We start from the raw sequence: 8,132 nt of genomic DNA, 5'->3' as shown, positions 1-8,132 counted from the left end.
GCGGGTCCTCTCTGACTTAGGAGCACTTAGGTGTTTAGATCTCCTGTTCACGGCGCAGATCTGTGATCCAGTTACAGGAATGTAGAAACGCGTCTCCAAGACCACACGAAACCTGGATGACCTTTCAGCTAATAATACGGACTTTTTACGCGGAATAACATTTTCCCAATTAGTCATGACTCCCCTCTACAGGCCCCCTACAGAAATACATATGAATTAAACCCACTGGCGTCTTTAGGGTGGGAGGGGGGGCTGGTGGGGGGGGGCAGGGGGAGGCGTTCAAGGAAGCAGGAAAACATTATGCGCCATAATTTCTTGCCACAATTCTGTTGTTATAACAACAAGAAGAAATAAACAATAATTAATTTGTTAAATTTGGAGAATGACTCTCACATTCTCTATACGCTCGGAAACCTATTGTGGTACAGGCCTGCGATTCTCCCCACTAATTTCAGGGGGGGGGGCCTGCATCCTCCCAGAACCAAGTCCAAGTCACCCCAGACGTGGGGCCTGTAGCATGAAGCCAGATTTCTTGCTTAGCTGGACAACTTGTCAGATTTAAGGTATCCTGGTATAAACAGACTTTATTGTAGTTTACTTACATCTAGCCCAGACTACCTTAAATCCGACAAGATATCCAGCTAAGCAAGAAATCCTGCTTTGTGAAACAGGCCCTGGACAAGGGGCAACGACGCAAACCATCCCAGCGAAAGCAAACAGAGATCGGGCAACAGGCTCTGCAGTCAGCCACAGCAGGGAGCGGGAATGACGGCCCACGAAATTGAACGAAAACAAATGGCTTCCGGGGGGTGGGGGTCGATGATTGATGCAGAGAGACGTAAGATGATAGACGAGACGATAATCTGAGCCCCACATTCAGAAACATATTTGCCTCCTTGCCGTTTCTCGTTCTCTTCAACAGCAGCAGGGACGACGGTGGCACAAAACTTGTGGGTACCACCTCTCTGCAGATAGCCGTGAGAGATGGGAGTGAATGAATGTCAGACCCCAGAGCGATTGTAGGGAGTCCATCAGAACTCCACTTAGAACTGAACCAGTGCCAGATTTTATATATAAAGAATGTGGCATTTTCATGTATATATGTGTGTGTGTGTGTGTGTGTGTATTACACAGGAACAACTTAAACAAATTTGATATTGATGTCATTCTTTATTATCTATTTATATCCATTGTAGCACATTGATCATGGAGCCTGAATTCCTGTAAGCAGGACTGCCGTCGACCTCATACTCCAGAGCTGAAATGCACACTGGGTCATTTTTTTTTCATCCTGGCGAGCGTCTCCAGTTTCTCTGGAGGGGAGGACCGCGGAAGCTCTGAGCGATGAACTCGGATGGACCAAGCGTGCCCCCAAGCTAGGGGTAAGGGAGGGGGGGAGGGGTGGGGGAGAGAGGGAGGGAGAGAGAGGGAGAGAGAGATCACAGGAAGGAGGCCAGGAGGGGAAATGGCAGACAGGAAGCCAGCAGTAAGTGCACCGTGGATGGTCATTAATAAATCGATGCCGTTGCAACAAAAAACCTAAGAGAGCCGGAAAAAAATAGAAGGCATGGGCGGCCTTATCTCAGCTTTTTATCCCCCCCCCCACCCCCCCCTCCGGCCCCCTCAGCCCCAAAAGGAGAGTAACAGACCCCTCTGCCCCCACCTCCAACCTCCGTCCTCTCCCTTCCTGCCTCTCTGAAGTCCGCAGAGCTGCCGCCAGACTGTGAGAACCTGTGATGGTTCAGACCTTCCGGCCCGACGCGAGAGCGCACGGACCTTCCGGCCCGACGCGAGAGCGCACGGACCTTCCGGCCCGACGCGAGAGCGCAGCGACTGTCACCTCAGGTGTCGGCCAAGGCAGCGGGATTAATGTGTCGCTGAAATGTGTTTGCATAGATTTGCATCTCAGAGAACCTCATTCTGCCTCCGTAATTTTGTTTCAAACACCAAATCTATTATAATAATAATAATAATACTAGATGATTATAAATAGTAGTGACCAATTAAGACAGCACTGCGACCGATTAAGATGTGGATAAAAATGGTACTGACAGACTAGGACAGACTCAAGTGTTTGCAATACCACAACTAGGTAACTGTGAGGATAATGTGCATCTAAATTTAGGTTCAGTTTCATTGCACAAAACAGAAGTAATCACAACAATGAAATGCAATTAGGCAATGAATCCAGCTGTGCAAGATAGTGCAGAAGTGCTAGAAACAGCTGTAAAATATATATATATGTATGATAAATAAATAGAAAAATGTATGTCTATACAGTGGTACAGTATATATGGTGTATTACAAATAATGAGCATATACAGCATCTGTGAGGATAAGAATGAGAGTTCTGTACAGTCTATCTATCTATCTATCTATCTATCTATCTGTCCCCCCATCTGTCCATCCATCCATCCATAGCATATTTAAATAACTGTTAAGGTGCAGGGTGGCAAACGACCGAGTCTGCATCTACATTTGCATTTATTTATGTGGCGTGTCTGCACACACGTGTGACTGCGTGGTCACTGGACTGGTCTATGACCCGCAGGGGCCCCGTAAATCGAGGCCTGGGTTCTGTTCCCCAGGCAGCAAGCGGGCCGGAGCTGCATGATAAAGTGATACTTCCTGAACAATGGCGTGTGCCGCCAAGGCAAATAGGGCGCCGTGCGGGTTCACCGAGGGGAGAGTTGCGTGTTCAGCTTTCAGTGGGATCGCCGCAGTGACAGGACGGGGCCTTTCACCCACCGTCAGCACATTTTAATGAATATATAGCGGAACAATCAAGCCCTTTTAAAAGACGGATTGGCCACCTGGCCCAGCGTCAGTGGAGATTACCGCTATGAGCGTAGAGTAGGGATTTGGCAGTCTCCCGCTCCAGCTCTCTCGATGCTCATTCCATTCAGCTGCCGCTAAGACTTATTATAGGACCAATTATTAGGCTCAATTAGTCCAAATTACTATGTAAAAAATATTCAGCCATCAAGTGTTTAGGGGGACCTGCAAAGAAGTTGGCCAACCATAATTTACCATGGGTTTCTCTACCTGGAGATCGGGTTCGGATGAGGGTTGAGGACATCCCCTGAGCGAGTCGTGTCCACACGCGGAGTTCAGAGGGTGGTGGTCACCGCAGCTGAACTCGAACTGCGTCAACCCGGCAGTGACCCTGCTCCAGGACCACTGACTGCCCCGACACATCGCACGCACAAACGCCGCCGTGAACCACAACGACCACAGATGTGAAGCACACCATTAAAACAAAAAACAATCATTTTTCACCCGATACAGTAGTTTTTTTGTTACTTGCCAAATAATACACACTGGTTACGGGAATTACATAAGCATTATTTTGCTAGAGAGTACTATGGTTTTATATCGAAGCCCAAAAAAATAATTACTTGCAGGAAACCGCAAAATGCAAAAAATAAAAGATTACATGATTACTTGAGGGAAAAAAATGGAACGCTTCTAGAAATACTGCTAATTCATTCAAAAAAACGTATATATCATGGCAATATAATGTGCAAAACCGGGGCAACCATCAAAACACTGTACATTTCATAAGTAAGTTACGGCGGTTCGGGGAGCATCCAAGGTCAGCCTGACTTTAGCATCCTCATTTGCTCTCCTGGAGGTTCTGGTAGGTGGCAGGTTCCAGCGCCCCCTCTGGTGGGAAGCGAGTAGGGCAAGTTGGTGTGTTCATTTGTACTCTGGGTTGAGTGCACATGAGGACACTGCTTCTGGACCTGGCTCTGTAATAAAAGCTCTGGGCCTTGCTACTTACGTTTGCTATCGTCTTTTAAACAACCTTGAGGTCGACCCGACACTCGCGATCACGGCATCCTCTTCACCTGGGCGGTTTGAGGGGAAATGGGAATCAGCCGCCAGGCTGGCTCACTCCGTGTTGTGAACAGGGGATCATATTCTTGTGACTGATGGGCCCTCAGGTTGCCACCTAAGAGACTGGCACAGCACTCTAAGGCAATGCCAACTTGTAAGTGCCCTGCTGGTCCCAGATCAGATTTATGAGCTATATAGATACGGGTGGATACCTCACTGATGCTTAGAGTGTGCACTGGACATATAAACTGTATTTGTTGGTATACATAATATTTTAAGAACATTCTAGAAACATCTCCTTCATGTCTGCTGTTCAGAATAAACAGGTTTTGGCATTGGAATGGCCATCTAACGTTCTGAGTGTGGGTTTGTACATTTTTGATGAGCAGAACATTTTCTGGTAAATGTGCATATATATTTTTAAGTGTGCTTTGAGAGAAAGTGTACTTTTTGAAGTGTCAAAGTACTCTCCATGTCAACATCCTTTCCGTCAACAGTTCTGCCAATTTTGTGTCTTTTTTTTTTTTTCTTGCGATAACTTCTCGAAGTGTCTCAGTTTGCTGTATGGTCAGAACACAGTTCATGGAATGTGGTTCAGATGACTCCTTTCTGCCAGAGAGACTCGGAGCAAATCAGGTGGCATTTCGACTGGGACGTGGGCGTGGTCACCCCACGAGTGCCTGTTGACAGACGTGAAGCTTGCAGCTCAGAACACACAATTACCTCTAGACAGATACAAGCTGATGATCAGCTCTTTCAAAGCATGTGGTGTCAGTCTCTGTTATCTGACCCATTTATGACCCTACTGTTAATAAATAATACTATACAGTACCTAACATTTCACATAAAAATTGACTTACAGCCAGATTCGAAAGGGAGTTTTGTGTCTTTAACCAGTTGGTCTGTGCCAGATGTTCCTCCATAGACCAGAACTTACAAAAGTAAACACTTTTTGTATGTCAAACATTCCCATTAGTTAAAACTGCACTGCAAAGAGCTGGAACATCATCAATGTTGTATGGATCTTGAGCAAACCCCGCTGCACAGTGCTCTCAGTTATGCGCCCTTCAGCATCATTGGCTTAGCTGATTGACATGAGGGATAGAGTGGTTCTGGACAGCCTTTGGAGGGCTCTGACCTCAGAGTCATTTGGGGTCAGCACCAGCAGAAGCAGTAGCACCTCTCTCTTCTCACTCACCATTTTTTACGCGGAGCCCCCCCCCTCCCCCGCCTCCCCCTCCCCGACCCTTTTCTCTACACGCCGCTCACTCTGCAGTGGAAATTCACTGAAAGCTGATTGTGGCAGGAGGCTGTTGGCGCAGCTGCGAGCTTTACGAACCCATGATGTCAGAGTCGTGTTTTCCTTGGAGAGTCTCTCATCGGCGGCATTGTTCCTGGAAACCGTGGTCTGTTCTCTGGGCAACAAATAGAGCCGGGCCCCAAACTCGAGCGGCTGCCCCCACTCCGTGCCCCTTGCTACCACCCCATTATTAAATGGGGGCACTGGCAAACCCCACACTCCCATCACATGCAGTTATCACCAGTGTCATACCACTTGAGTTGCTTCTAATGGGGACTATCTTCTGTCCTCAAAGGTCAAGGGTTTGGTTGGTGCAGTAAATGCTGTTGAGATTTTAAGGCATCCCATTGGCCGGATGTCACTTAAGCTGATTCAGTACGCTCAATCATACTTGTCTGTCTCTCACCAATGGGAGGACAGTGTCCTTGTCAGAAGGGTGGTCCTTGGACTGTTCCGGCTCCAAGGCTCCCATCCACAGAAGATAGGTGCTTTCCCATCAGTGCCCAGAAACCCGGCGCGACAGCGGATCTCTACTTTCAGCTACACCTTCTCATAACCAAGACGGAAGTCAATGATTACAGCAGAAGCAGCATCTTACTCAAAAGAAGCAAGCAGCCCTATAGACTCAGCAACAATCCAACAACACCCAGCAACCCTAAGGGACCCAGTGAGAGTCAGGAAGTTCTGAAAAAACATCAGGGAGCTGCTCATGCCACGACGACAGATGATGGGCTGTTACCGATCCAGAATTCTGGGGCGTCTTGGTTCACGTTCACCTCCGGGCTGGATGCCAAGCCTTGCTCAGCCACGGCGATTCTGTATTGCAAGGTGAGAAGACCTTGCAATCCTCAATTAGAAGGAGACACCTTCTGCTGTGAGTAATTTGGGACCAGTATACTTTTTTGCACAATTTATTTGTACCCTGCTAGAGGTTTTACTTCTTTTTTAACTTTTAGACAGCAGTAGACTCTTAAGAGGTGACAAAGAAGCATCAATTTCAGTCATTGCAAAGAGAAGCACCATTTCTGAAGAAAGACGGGAGTCAATATCGCAGTCAATCACGGTCACTGCAAAGTAATGAAAGAGAACATGGAGAAAGAGAACATTTCAGAGTCAATGTCATCCTGTGAGTAGAGCTTGTCCAGGGTTAGTGGCATGAAACAGCTCAGTCTGGATGTCTACGTTTTGGGTGGTATAGGTTGGAGGGCACTGGGAATGGTAAAAGCAGCCCCTCCTTAATATGGGCTGGAACATCACATGACTCAGGCAGGACCAGACAAAACAACACAGATGGTGATAATAATTTGATGGTCAGTCCAGGTCAGGGGAATGGTTCTGCTGAAGTTTTCATTTGGCGGGATGGAGATTCTCACAGTCGGCCGGCTGGCAGCCAAGAGAAACACACTCTGAGAACTTGCTAACACGCTAACTTTCGAATCTCCTCCTCACTTCAAAGAGGATCCAGCAAATATGATCTGCAGGCATGATGAAATCACATCTGGCTCTTTTAAGATTATTTTACACATTTCTTCTCTGCGCTAATGTTCTTTGTTTGGGAATTATGGTAATGTTTTTCCTAGAAATTTATCTCAGGGAAAAATGGAAACCACAAGATAAGAGCTTCGTCTTTCTTGAGGGTTCAGAGCGGGAGAAGGACCCTGTCCAAATTTCATCTGCAATCGAGGCACAGACGTAGCTGTGGAGGAGAAAACAATGAGTGAATTCTGAAGGCTTGGCTTGGTGTGAGGCTTGCAAATGAGTGGGAAGACTGTGGTGCAAAAGGCGTGGTATGTGGGGTGGCTCAGTGAGTTGGGATCTTGTGCCTGTGACCAGAATGTTGTGGGTTTAAATCCCAAGGTCAGCAGAACGATTAGGCCCTTGAGCAAGGTTCAAAATCCCCACTTGTTTAATGAACCGGCTGACCCTGCTTCCCCATTGTACAATACATTGGGTAAATGGGTAAAATGAGATGGGATCTAGTTGCACTTGATGATGTAGGTTCACAAAAAAATAAAAATTACAAGCCGCCACAGTTTGGGTGGGGCATGGAAACATAATTTTCTGCAGGTTATATCAAATGTCATTTTATTGGGGCCAGTGGGAGTGGGGACACAGCTCAGCAAACAAAAGACACCGAACACGCAAGTGGGGGATTTTTAATAAAAACATGTCGTCGTCCCCTCCCCCCAAGTGAACAGGGCTGTGGTGGCTTGTTTGCCACTTGGTGCACAGCTAGATCTACCACCCTGCATTCATGTAGTCCATGGGTGAGCAATCTTATCCAGAAAGGGCTGTTGTGTGTGCAGGTTTTTGCTGCAGCTCCCTTATTAGATTACTAATTAGAGGACTGATTGGCTGAAGAGTCCTCACACCTGGATTTTAACAGCTGACCTAGAGGTTATCCCAGAAACCTGCATACACACTTGCTCTTTCAGGATAAGATTGCCCACCCCTAGTCTACACCGGCCTCCACAACTGTCACCCAACTAAGTTGCATTAGAAAGGTGGCGTCAGCAGAGAAATTCCATTTATGTAACAGATGCTTTTGTCCAAAGTGATGTACAGTTGAGAAAACAAGGTCAGACAGTCCCTTGAGCAATTGAAGTCAGAAGCCTTGTTCAGAGGCCCAAAGGTGACATCACTCAGCCAACGCTGAGATTTGAACCAGTGACACCACACAGGAGCCATGATTTCCTGGGCCTCTGACACAAAACCTCACAGTTTGCAGGTGATTAGAAGGAAAAATATAATATCAACTAAGACTTAAATATCTGTTGTGAAAGTTGGAGAGGGAACCCACCAAACAAACATCCATTTTTGGAGAAGGTTGGAGATCGAGTGCATATGGATGGAACAAAATGGGGAAGTTAAAGAGAATAAAAAGCCATAATGGAGAAGTTAGAATAAAAGCCTTCAAAAGCTGGACACTCAGCTGAGAGAAAAATGAAAGGATGGATGGATGTCAGGAATGGACCAGTAACATGAGTGAAAA

Source organism: Paramormyrops kingsleyae, chromosome 1, assembly GCF_048594095.1.
Source record: "Paramormyrops kingsleyae isolate MSU_618 chromosome 1, PKINGS_0.4, whole genome shotgun sequence".
Classification (NCBI taxonomy): Eukaryota; Metazoa; Chordata; class Actinopteri; order Osteoglossiformes; family Mormyridae; genus Paramormyrops; species Paramormyrops kingsleyae.
The sequence above is the reverse complement of the archived record's forward strand: the minus strand, read 5'-3'. Positions refer to the sequence as shown.